Here is a 13,371-nt window from a genome sequence, read left to right as displayed (position 1 = left end):
ATAAATTTCTCATCTCTGCTGCCCCTTTACCTGTGGAAATGCTCTACTCACTCCTCTCTGGCTCTGATATACTGTATTATGTTGGACTACCCGTCTGTGACCTGTCACCCCACCCAGGCTCTGACTCCTTGCCAGTATACTCCCTCACATGGATTCACACTCAGAATCCATCACTTTGTGCCAGATTGTTTCTGTGACCCCACTTGAAAGATCTCTTTACCCTGCTGGGATTACAACATCCCACACTCCTACGTGAATGGCTTCCTAATTCTGCCCTTACATTGCTGCTTTCCTCACTCCACTTGAGTCAGTATACTTTTAAAATAAAGACCTAAAAACTGTGTTTGATATGGCTACTCTGTTAGTTGCATTTCACTCTATTGGGAAGGTGTGTCTTATGGACCAGATTGTGGTCTATCTTGGTAAATTTTACATGTGAGCTTGAGAAGTGTATTCTGCTGTTGTTAGATGAAGTAGTCGTTAGATGTCAATTTATATCCAATTGATTAATGATGTTGAGTTCAACTATGTCCTTACTGATTTTCTGCCTACTAGATCTGTCCATTTCTGATAGAGTGGTGTGAAGTCTTCAACTATGATAGTGGATTCATCTATTTCTCCTTGCAGTTTTATCAGTTTTTGCCTCATGTAGTTTAATGCTCTGTTGATAGGCACATGCATATTAAGGATTGCTATGTCTTCTTGGAGAATTGACTCCTTTCTCATTATGTGTTGCCCTTTTTTATCCCTAATAACTTCCCTTGCTTTGAAGTTTACTCTGTCTGAAATTAATATAGCTACTCATGCTTTCTTTTGATTAGTGTTAGCATAGTATATTTTCTCCATCCATTTACTTTAATTTATATGTGCCTTTATTAAGTGGGTTTCTGCTGTAGAAGTAGCCAATATGCTTAACATCATTAGCCATTAGAGAGATACAAATGCAAACCACAATCAGGGGAATTTCCTGGCAGTCCAGTGGTTGGGACTCTGCGCTTTCACTGCTAAGGGCCTGGGTTCAATCCCTGGTCGGGGAACTAAGATCCCGCATGCTGTGCAGTGTGGCCAAAAAAACACCCCCCAAACCCCCCGCCCCCCCCCCACAATCAGATATTACTTCATGCACACTAGGATGTCTATAATAAAAATATACAGAAAACAGTATGGTAGTTCCTCAAAATACTAAAATATGATTCAGCAATTCCACTTGTGAGTATAAACACAAAAGAAATGAAAGCAGGGACTCAGATAATTTTACACCAACGTTCATAGCATTATTCACAATAGCCAAAAAGTGGAAACAGCAACACATGGTCCATCAATAGATGAATAGATAAACAAAATGTAGTATATACATACAGTGGAATGAAAGTCCTTAAAATGGAATGAAGTTCTGATACACGCTACCACATCGATGAACCTTGGAGGCATTATGCTAAGTGAAATAGCCAGATACAAAAAGACAAATGTTTGTGATACGACTCATTTTAGTTGCCTGGAATAGTCAAATATACAAAGACAGAAAGTAGAACAGTGGTTATGAGGAGCTGGTGGAAGGAGGGAATTAGAAGTTATTATTTAATGAATGCAGACTTTCAGTAAGGGATGAAAAACAAGTTCTAGAAATGGATAATGGTGGTGGTTGCACAACAGTGTGAATGCACTTAATGCCACTGAACTGTACACTTGAATATGGTTAAAATGTACTTAACATGTATTTTATGTTAAGTATATTTTACCACAATAAAAACAAAAGAAAAAATATAATAATATGTTTCCAAGGATGTGGAGAAATTAGAACCCTAATACAATGCTGGTGGGAACGTAAAATGGTGCAGTCACTTTGGAAAACAGTCTGGTAGTTCCTCAAAAAGTTAAACATCAAATGGACAAAGCCCTTGAATAGATATACAGATGGCCAATAAGCATATGAAAAGATGCTGGTCTTATATTCTTTTATTAGATGGTCAGTCAGGTGTGGCTACAAGAATCAGAGGAGAGACTCGGGAATACAAAGTTTCTGGTACTCACAGGTCCTAGAGAGAGGAGCCCATGCAGGGCTACATGAGAAAGCCGCCAGGGTGGTCAGGAGGCAGAAGACAGGAACAAGGGGAAGGTTTAAGTCAGAAACTTAATTGAGATTTCCAAGGAAATGGCAAGACAGGGCAGGGTGAACAGTTTAAGACTGGCTATTTTTAGTGATTTTGGTGGGATGTGGGCTATAGGGATGGTCCCTACTTACCTGGTACTTGGGATGATTAAGGCAAAGGAATATTGTCTACTGTGGTATAGGGGACAGATAGAGGAGGTTTGGCCCTGGATTATTGGTTAATTTGTATAACAAAAATATCCTTCAGGTGAGGCCCTTTTCTATCTCTAAGAATTGGCTAGTCCTGGAGGGGCAGTCTCTAACCAGAAAGGTTTTGTTTTGGTTTGCTTTTTAATGATGGCAAAACATCATAGTGTACAATACAGTGCTCAGTATCACTAGTCATTAGGGAAATGCAAAGCAAAATCACAGTGAGATATACCTCTTCATGCCCACTGGGATAGCTACTATTTTAAAAAGCAAGGAAAGGAAATTACAAGTGTTCGTGAGGATGTGGAGAAATTGGAACCCCCATGCATTGCTGCTGGGAATGTAAACCGACGTAGCCACTTTCTGACAGCTCCTCAAAAAGTTAAACATAGAATTACCACATGACCCAGCATTCTGCTTCTAGGTATGTACCCAAAAGGATTGAAAGCAAGGACTCAAACAGATTTTTGTACACCTGTGTTCATGGCAGTATTATTCACAATAGCCAAATGGTGGAAAAAACCCAAATGTCCATTGATGGATGAATGGATAAACAGGTGATATCCACACAATGAAATATTGTTCAGCCTTTAGAAGAATGAAATTCTGGTACATGCTTCAACTTGGATGAAAATTGAAAACATTACACTAAGTGAAATAAGCCAGACACAAAAGGATAAATAGTGTATAATACTCTACTTATATGAGATGCACAGAATAGGCAAATTCATAGAAAAAAATCAGATTATCAGGGGCTGGGCCATGATTTTATTTCTATAAAGTTCAAAGTTACTCTTATTGGAGGAGATATAACTTTTTGACTAGAAGGAGGCACAAGAGAGGCTGCTGGGTCATGTTCTATTTCTCAATCTATGTTCATTCTGTAAAATTTCATTGAGCAGTTCAGCCACAATTTGCACATTTTCCTTTATATGTTATACTTTAATTAAGTTGTACTTAAAATCAGGAGGGGAAAAGATATCTGAATTTCAGTTTTTAAATGCCAGAGTAAAAGATAGCCGTTTTCTTCTTATCTTGGAAATCATCTAAACACAATAACCATAACAAGAAATAGAGACATAAATTCTATGTTTGACACTTGGAGAAATCCACAGCCCCAAACCACAAGACACTGAGGAAGAGTAGACAAATACAGTGAAGAGAAAACAAAAATAAGAGGGATTGTTGAGAGAAGACATTAAGGAATGATCAACCAATGCAATGAAGGTCGAGGAAAGGTGAGGGGGACACCCAATGTGGATGCTTTTAGGCAAGAACACAGGTTTCTACAGAATTGGCAAGCACTGAGGGCAAAACCAACAGTCTTTTTTTTTTTTTTTTTTTTTTTCGCGCTACGCGGGCCTCTCACTGTTGTGGCCTCTCCCGTTGCGGAGCACAGGCTCCGGACGCGCAGGCTCAGCGGCCATGGCCCACGGACCCAGCCGCTCCGCGGCATGTGGGATCTTCCCGGACCGGGGCACGAACCCGTGTCCCCTGCATCGGCAGGCGGACTCTCAACCACTGCGCCACCAGGGAAGCCCCCAACAGTCTTTTTTTTTTTTTTTTTTTTAACTGGCGCTGGAAACCAATTTATTTAACCTAAAAAGTCAGGGACAGAAGTGACAGTGTCTGTGGGTAAAAATCAACAGTCTGTAACAAGAACAGTACACAGCCAAGTTCCAATAGCTTCCCTAGACAGGGTTTGGCATGAAATATCACAAAACAGGGAAGATGGGGACTAGACACAGACCTTTTAAACCATATTTGTATAATGCTGTTGTAAAGTCGGTTGAAGGAGAGTTTTAGCAATGAAAGCAGCTTTGCAGTGTGGATCTTTGTTAGTTGTAGAAAAGTAAAGGTAAAAAACCCAATTCTCACACACAATCTGTATCATAAAGAGAATTCCTACTAACCTAGAATGTAGCCCTGGGCCTTCCCCAATGTGAACCTCTTATAAATATTTGACATATGAACAACTCTTCTCTTTCAAAAATGAATAATAAGGCAAAAAGGGATCAGCACCAGATGAAAATTTGACCAAGCATATAGCCCTGAATTTAAAAAAAATAATGAAAAAAATCACCTTTAACAATTATTATAATTATTATTAATTATATAGAAAGAGATATGAAGCAGGGCATGTATGTGTTGTTTGCAGTTTTGATACAGGAGACAAGATTTGTCTCCTACCGAGACTTATGAGGTGAGGCATTTCCTAAATGTAGGAAGGGGATTCAAATCCTGGGCAGCCACAGAGAGTAAAGCTACTGCTATGTGGAGATGTACAGCGGGAGAAATACATGCACACGCAGGGTTTGGTCTCCTTTTCACTGATTTCAACACTTACCAATCTCTGTTAAGTAAATCAGATTTTACTTTCTGCTTTAAGGAAACTTTGAACGCTTTCTTTCTGCCCCAGTACTGATTTTGAGTTCTTCAATCTAGTTTAATTAAATATCTTAACAGAGTGAAGGTGTGACATACTTCCTTGTTCTTAGCCTCCCCTTTTCTTTACAGGTCTGCTTCTCTACACAGAATATGATTGTTCTAGCCTTGCTTTCCTTTTCTCATTGTGTCCATTTTATTTATTTATTTATTTATTTATTTATTTATTTATGGCTGCGTTGAGTCTTCATTGCGGTACGCGGGCTTCTCATTGCGATGGCCTCTTGTTACGGAGCACAGGCTCTAGGTGGCAGGCTTCAGTAGTTGTGGCATGCAGGCTCAGTAGTTGTGGCGCACGGGCTTAGTTGCTCTGCGGCATGGATATTCCCGGATGAGGGCTCGAACCCATGTCCCCTGCATTGGCAGGCAGATTCTTAACCACTACGCTACCAGGGAAGCCCCCGATTTTTAAAAAGGAAAATAAGGCAAAGCACTTGTATCTGCAGCATGCTTTTTTTTTTTTGGCTACTTGGCACCAATTGGTTCCTTCATGAACATTTCAAAGTGCAATTAAGCAAAAAGGAACACTTTTTCAAAAAGCTATGTAATTTCTAATCAAAAAATAATTTAAAATTCTTGAATTCTTTTATTTCCAACAGTAGAACTGAATAGAATGAATAACAGTATTCTATAAGGTAATGTATCTGTAGTCCTGAAGGGTCAGCAGGTTCAAATCAGGGAGGGCCAGATGGAGTTGCTTCTTCTGCTTCTCTGCTCAATGTATACTGTAAGGTGGCCTCAGAAACTGTTCTCAGTCCATCATCTGTAAAAATGGAGACCACTATGAAAGGATCTCTTCATTTATTTCTTTTTTTTATATTTCTTTTTTTATATTTCTTTTTTTATCTATTCATCCCTGGATCCAGGATATACAGATGATTAAGGGTTTATCCTTCTCCTTAAGAAGTATGCTGAAAATAGATCTGTAATTAACTATAATTCAACGTGATAACTGCCATAAAAGTAGGGTATTTGGGATGCCATGTGGACACAGAAATGGCACTACTGGATTCTCATGTTTAAAGGATAACTAAAAGTTCCCTAGTTTGAGAAAAGAAGGAAAAAGCACCCCAGTGAAGGAAATTGATGAAATTATTATTGACTGTACTTGTATGTATGAACTATCCTTCATTGTTTCTGCAAACTATGTTCATTACGTTTACCTTTGAATAGAAATGACTTAGCATTCTTGCCTGATAAGTGTCCCATAGTAAAATGATGTGATTTCTTAATCATTCTGCCTGCTCAACTTTTCTCCCCAGGAAATCAAAGTCCTAATGCTATAATTGCTATATTTATACTCCTTTCTGTAGAGGTTCCTATAGTTACATGTTCACAATTCAATTTACATTCCAATCCATCGTGTCCAACTTCACTCAAAAGTCAATACACTTTTTTTAAAAAACATTATTGGAGGAGCAGCTCATGCTTCTGAGCTGATTAATATTTTTTCTTCTTGATATAGGGAGTATAGTATTAATAACATTTCTCCGTTGTTTCTAGCACAAGATTATTGAATGCTTCAGGAGCCCAGTCTGAGACTTGCAAAGCTGCCAAAATATTTTAAGACAAATGAGAATATGTAAACATACATGTTATCAGCTGTTCCATATTTGTGTTTTAGAGATAATGAGTCTCTAGTGGGCCACAAGAGCCCAATGGGATTAAAGATGTAAATTTCAAAATCTAGATTCCTTCCTACATTATCATATCTGGCTGGAGTTGTGTTTTCTCTGCATGTGAAACTATCAAGTCATTGTTTCTCAAGGGGGAATGCTTTGTCTATTAATAAAAATAATGAATTGCATAACAAATAACAGCAGGCCAAGCATGGACCAATAATGAAAATTTGTCATGAACTGAGGATTATGAATAATCCAATTCTGTGCACTTGAGCACACTTGGAAAGAGGATGGCAAGAAGGAAGAGGGAAGGGAGGGAAGAGAAGGAGGGAGGGAGAGAGGAAGGATTAACTATATTATAGAGTTTACAGTGAGTTTACAGAAAGGAGAAATAAATTAGGTCTGAGCTTACAGTGAAATTTGAATTCACAACCAGGGGTTATGAGACTAATCTTTTAACCCTTGGAGAGTGAGAGCAAGAGCGAGCAGGCGAGCGAGCGAGTGAGCGAGCGAGTGAGAGAGAGAGAGAGATAGAGAAAGTGTGTGTGTGTGTGTGTACACATATGTGTATATGTACCTACACTTTGAGCAAAACAATTTATATGTACACACATACACTTCGAAGAAAACAACGAGCAAAAGCAACACCTTAAAGTCTGCAGTGCACATAGTGTGGTCATTAGTATGTATTTCTGGAGATTGTTTAAAATTCTCTTATTTTGAAAGAATGTTTTGAGTTAAATCAGCAATTGGTACTTCACATCCTACAGGCCAAATTTGGCCTGCCACTTGTTTTATAAATAAAATTTTTGTAGAACACACTACACTCATTTATTTACATATTGTCTGTGTCTGCTTTCACGCTACACAAGCAGAGTTGAATAGTTGGGAAAGTGACTGTAGCCCACAAAGCATAAAATATTTACTCTCTGGCCTTTTACAGAGTAGGATGCCAACCCCTGAGTTTAATCCTCAATTTCAGCCCCTTCACAAATTATATATTTCTTATAATCTAACGAGCTTTCTAAGGCTAATATGTTTGTTCTGTTGAAAATTGTTTTGATCTCTCTGATTTTTTCCCAACTTTTTCATACTTATAGAAAAATTTGGAAAACATCTGTATACCTGTAACAGATTCATTAATTAAAATTTTGCCATATTTGCTTCATCTCTCTATGTACATGTATACACACATTTCTTTGTTTTGTTTTGGTTTTTTGCTGTTGAATTATTTGAAAGTTGCAGATATTATGCTCCTTCAGCACACATCTCTAAGAATAAGAGCATTTCCTACATAAGTCATTGTTTTAAAATTTAAAGATACATGTACGGGCTTTTTGTTTATGTGTAAGAACTATTTCATTTCTATAGCATTTTATTCAACCCTGTGTTCCTATTTATAAATGGGAATTCCAAGTATCGTAATTATTTAGCTATTGATTATAACCTGAATAATGGTCCCCTAAAGATTTCCATGTCCTAATCCCTGGAATCTGTAAACACGTTCATTACCTTATATGGCAAAAGGGACTTTGTAGATGTAAGTAAGGAATCTTAAATGAAGAGATTATCCTGTATTACCTGGGTGGGCCCAGTGTAATCACAAGGGTCCTTATAAGAGGGAGGCAGGAGAGTTAAAAGGCAGAGAAGGTGATATGACATTGGAAGCAAAATCAGTGAAAGAAATGTGACAGCGCTACGCTTCTAGCATTGAAGATGGCGAGGCTAAGAATTTTCAAACCCATTTCAAAACCAGCAACTCATGGCTCCTTTTTTTTTTTTTAAACAATGTTTCCCTCAATATCTCTCTTCTCTTGCATACTTTATTATAATTATCAAGAAGAAACCTAGTGATACCTTCAGTACTTTGCTTGGAAGTTTCCTTCGCTGCTTCAGTACTTTGCTTGGAAGTTTCCTTAGCTGGACCATCCAGTTTGTTTGGTTCATTTTCTACTTTCTGTATAACTACAGGTGACAGGGTTGGTAAACTTTCTGTTACTGTGTTATAAGACCCCCCTGCCTCTAGTGTCTAATCAGGTGTCCCTACATTCCTTAAAACCTGCACAGGTGGCCTCCTCAAAGTCTAAAATCTACTGTCAATTCATGTCCATTTAGACTTTTACTGCTGCTCCCCTTAAAGTCCCTCTAGCTACCTCCTCCTGCCCAGTTCCAAAACTTCTGCCACGTTTTAGGTGTTTGTTACGTTATCACCCTGCTTATGACACCAAAATCTGTATTAGTTATTTACTTAGCCATAGCAAATTACCCTATAATTTAGGGTAATTAGCTTAAAACAACAAATTATTATCTCACAGTTTCTGTAGATTAGGAATCCAGGTGCAGTTTATCTAGATACCTTGGGTCAAGGTCTTTCATGAGGGTGTGGTCAAACCGTGAGCCAGGACTGCAGTCATCTCAAGGTTCAATTGGGAGAGGATCCCTTTCCAAACTCCCTCCTGTGAGTGTGGGCAGGCCTCAGGTCCTTGCTGGCCATTGGCTGGGGATATCAGTTCTTTTGCCACTTGGGCCTCTATAAGGCAGTTCACAGCATGCAGCTGGCTTCCTTCCAATCAAATAAGCAAGAAAGAGTACCCAAGACAGAAGAAACACTTTTGTGACCTAATCTCAGAAATAACATCCCATCACTTTTGCCATATTCTAGTTGTTAGAAGCAAGTCACTAGATCTAGCTCACACTTAAAGGAAGGGGATTACACATGTCATGAATACCAGAAGCAGGGATCATGGGGGCTCAGTCTCAGGGAGTGTGGCCACAAACACTTTTAGCATGAAAATAATTTAGAAAAAGTTTAATATTCTCCGTAATATCAAGCCAGATTCAGAATTAGGCCTCATAACATGTCTGACACTTTCTCCTGTAAATTGTAAAAGCTTGACTGTCTGAAACCCTTGGGGAACCCGTCATTCTAGAAAGTCAGGTTTCTGGACAGATTTGTCCCATTTAAGACCAAACCTTAATATTTTGGTGTAGAATTCCTCTGCATTTTGATGACATATTTCTTTACCTTCTTAAATAAATACTTGATCATAATTAAAATTTTCATTTCATCCAAAGGAAATTATGTGTTATAAAGAGAAAAATGCCCATCTTCTCTTTATATAGGATATAGAACTGTTGGTCCCTTTCTTAAAAAAGGCTTCCTGTCTGCCTTTTATAATTTCTGTGTCTTCCTTTGTTTCATTTGTCACTTCTCAGTTATCAGTACTTGCCCATTGCCTTCCTGTTTGCTGTATCTGATTGCTACAGGTTGAGACCAGATAACTTACGATGGTTAAAACCGTGTAAAGGAAAAGGGACCTAATGGAGGACTGTATCTGCAGTCTGCAAGTGTGTTAACTGGATCTGCAGTCTGCAAGTGGCCTGAGGACAAGTAACAAGAATGATGCAGGGCTTCCCTGGTGGCGCAGTGGTTGAGAGTCTGCCTGCCAATGCAGGGGACACGGGTTCGTGCCCCGGTCCAGCCTGCGCGTCCGGAGCCTGTGCTCTGCAACGGGAGAGGCCACAACAGTGAGAGGCCAGTGTACCGAAAAAAAAAAAAAAAGAATGATGCATTGCTTGCTTCAGCCAGTATTCAGAACCCCTTCTTTCTTGGGTTTTTGAAACTTCACAGGCAGCTTAGATAAATTCTCCTCCCTTCTCTAGCTCTGTAGCCTAGGTAGTTCCACGATTGAAGGCTTCGCTTATAACAGAGTTAATTTATACCTCACTCCAGAAATTTGAATCTGACTTTAGTCTATAAACCCAAAACAACAAATACAATTTACTTTTCTATTTAAGTTATTTCTTTTGAAATGGTATACGTCACCAGCCAAAGCCTCTCAACTGGAAGCGTGCTATCACCGTCACAAGTAAAAGCTATAAGGCAGGGTTAAATACGCGGAGCTCACTTTTTTTTTTTTCCCGGTACACAGGCCTCTCACCGCTGTGGCCTCTCCTGTTGTAGAGCACAGGCTCCGGACGCGCAGGCTCAGCGGCCATGGCTCACGGCCCCAGCTGCTCTGTGGCATGTGGGATCCTCCTGGACCAGGGCACGAACCCGTGTCCCCTGCATCGGCAGGCGGACTCTCAACCACTGCGCCACCAGGGAAGCCCTCACATTTTTATATGCATTTCTTTTAGACCTTGTTTAGTGTTTTGCTCTGTGAGAAGATCAAGAGCAGTGTGGTAATCTTTATAAATTGCTAGACACAGACCAGGAGGCCTGCTCGAGGGGGCAAGGGTGGAACTGAGAAAGGATTCCTTGTGGTATTCAGGCTTTGAGAAACTTCTTTCAGAATCGCAAAATGTTAGAGCTTGTAAGGGAGTGGTTAAAAAAAAAACCCTTAGTCCTTTTCCCTCAGCTCCAGTGTCTTGCACATAGTTAACAATACAGCTCAAGTTTATGGGAAGTACACATCTCTCCTTCTTATCTTTTTTCTCTGCATAACATAGAATTCCTTTTCCAGTAATAATGTGTTCCTTTACTTAGCAGTCTTATAAATAGTGGTTTCCAGCTTCTGCAAAGCTTTCAGCCACACGTTGCTCACATGGACCTCAGAGAACATACATACTATGAGTACACCCTCACCACATGTTTCTTTAAAACTAAGTACTATTGGGTCCTTTAATTTTAGCATCTCTTCTTCTCCTTTTCTATCTCCAGCTTTGCAGAGACCACCAAACTAGAGACCCCAAACCCGTTTGTCACCACTAAAACGTAATATATGAAGATGGAAAGCTGTTGTAGGAATAGTAAATGACTTAGCAGAGTGGAAGATAGCTGAATTTATATGCCTGAAAAGAGGGGGATGCAAGCAAGCAGAGGAACAAGAAACAAGCCAGTTCACCCTGAACCCTACAAAAGTTCAGGGATTTGGAAACATCAGGTATTAGGGGAGGGGGATGAGGTCTGATACTAAAAAGAGACAGATCAAAAGTCTGTATAGAGCAGTTAGACTTCCAGATCACCACCCTTCCCCTCCCCTTGCAGAAGAAGTACATTCTCTTAGAGGGAAAATAGGGACATTAGGAATAGAGTTAGGGCTCCAAATTGAAAACCAGAGCGTTAAGTGAAAGTCTGCTTTCTGAAAAAATAAATTATCATTAGATGATGCATCAATTCTCTACCTCTACCCAGCTGAAGAATGCTGGTACCAAGGTAAGAGATTGTGGTGCTTTCTCTACGTTCTTAACTACCCCAAAAAAAAGCCTACAAACATGATACATGGAGAGCCCTGACCAAATAAAAGCTGGCTGAGGAAGTATACCTGCAGTTAGACTCAACCCTCATAAACGGAACTCTGCTTCATAGCCAAGACTCACTGGACGTTTGTAGAACTTCTCTAACATGAAAGAGACTAAAAGAAAGATAAAAAAGAACCTCAGAAGAAACAACATGTAAAGAGCAAAAGAAACGTAAATGAACTATAATTAACGTTCTTTAAAAGTAGAACAGGGACTTCCCTGGTGGCGCAGTGGTTAAGAATCCGCCTGCCAATGCAGGGGACACGGGTTCAAGCCCTATTCCGGGAAGATCCCAGATGCCGCGGAGCAGCTAAGCCCATGCACTACAACTGAGCCTGTGCTCTAGAGCCCGCGAGCCACAACTACTGAGCCCGCCTGCTGCAACTCCTGAAGCCTGCGCACCTAGAGCCCGTGCTCCGCAACAAGAGAAGCCACTGCAATGAAAAGCCTGCGCACCGCAACAAAGAGTAGCCCCTGCTCGACACAACCAGAGAAAACCCACACACAGCAACGAAGACCCAATGCAGCCATAAATAAATAAATAAATTTATTTAAAAAAAAACAACGTAGAACAAAAAGACAAAGAGATGACTTGGAGAGGAAAAAAAAATTAGAGGCTTAATTCAAGTGGTCTAACATTTGACTAATCGGAGTCCAAGAAAAATAGAGAAAATGATGAGTGGGAAATTATCAAAGTAATAATTTAAGGATATTCCCAAGAACAGAAGGACATGCATCTCCAGTACCGATGAGTGAAGAAAATGAGCCTCATCAAGGCACCTTATCATAAAATTATAGAACCACCAGAGATAAAGAGAAAATTCTTAAATAGTGCAGAGTGAAAACAAAGGTCACATACAAAGGACCAGGAATTAGAATGATATCAGCCTTGTCAGCAGAAACATGGGAAAATAGAAGACAATGGAGCAATGCCATAATTTCAGAGAGAAAATTACTATATTCTAGAATTATATAACCAGATGAACTTTCAGACAGGTGTTAGGATAAGATAAAGACATTTTCAGACATGCAAAAAGACAAATACTGTATATTATCACTTATACGTGGAACCAAAAAAAATAAAGCAAGCTAGAGAATATAACGAAAAGAAACAGACTCACAGAAATGGAAAACAAACTAGTGCTTACCAGTGGGGAGAGGGAAGGGGGGCGGGTCAAGATAGAGGTAAGGGATTAAAAGGTACAAACTACTATTGTAAAATAAGTTACAAAGATACATTGTACACCACAGGGAATATAACCAACATTTTATAATAACTATAAATGGAGTATAATTTTTAAAAATTGTGAATCACTATGTTGTACACCTGAAACTTATGTAATATTGTAAATCAACTGTACCTCAATTTTTTTTTTTTTTGGATAGGAAAGTAGGATTTATTGATGGGCATGAGTAAGGAGGGGACAGCGCCAAGGCTGTCATGCGGGCAGGGCACACCATTCGTCCAGGGGCCACGATTAGGGATGTATTTGACTCCACAGCCTTCTGGGATGAGCTGCTTTTCTGGCACCATGTTTTCAAATTCATCTGCATTAAACTTAGTGAATCCCCACTTGGAGATGTGGATCTTCTGGCAGCCAGGGAACTTGAACTTGGCCCTGCAGAGGGCCTCAAGCACATGCTCCTTGTTCTGCATCTTGGTGCGGATGGACATTATGACTTAGCCTATGTGGACCCTGGCCACTGTGCCCTGGGGCTTTCCAAAGGCACCGCGCATACCCGTCTGGAGCCTAGAGTGGG

General features: G+C 39.8%; 1 protein-coding gene across 6 annotated transcripts in view; it reads left to right on the top strand.

The window, feature by feature from the left end:
- TPST1 (tyrosylprotein sulfotransferase 1) overlaps positions 1–13,371 on the top strand; it is a 121,386-nt gene that overhangs the window by 95,133 nt on the left and 12,882 nt on the right. The window lies entirely within an intron of this gene.

Source organism: Globicephala melas, chromosome 15, assembly GCF_963455315.2.
Source record: "Globicephala melas chromosome 15, mGloMel1.2, whole genome shotgun sequence".
Lineage (NCBI taxonomy): Eukaryota > Metazoa > Chordata > Mammalia > Artiodactyla > Delphinidae > Globicephala > Globicephala melas.
Note: the sequence above shows the minus strand (reverse complement) of the source record. Positions and strands in the feature narration are given on the sequence as shown.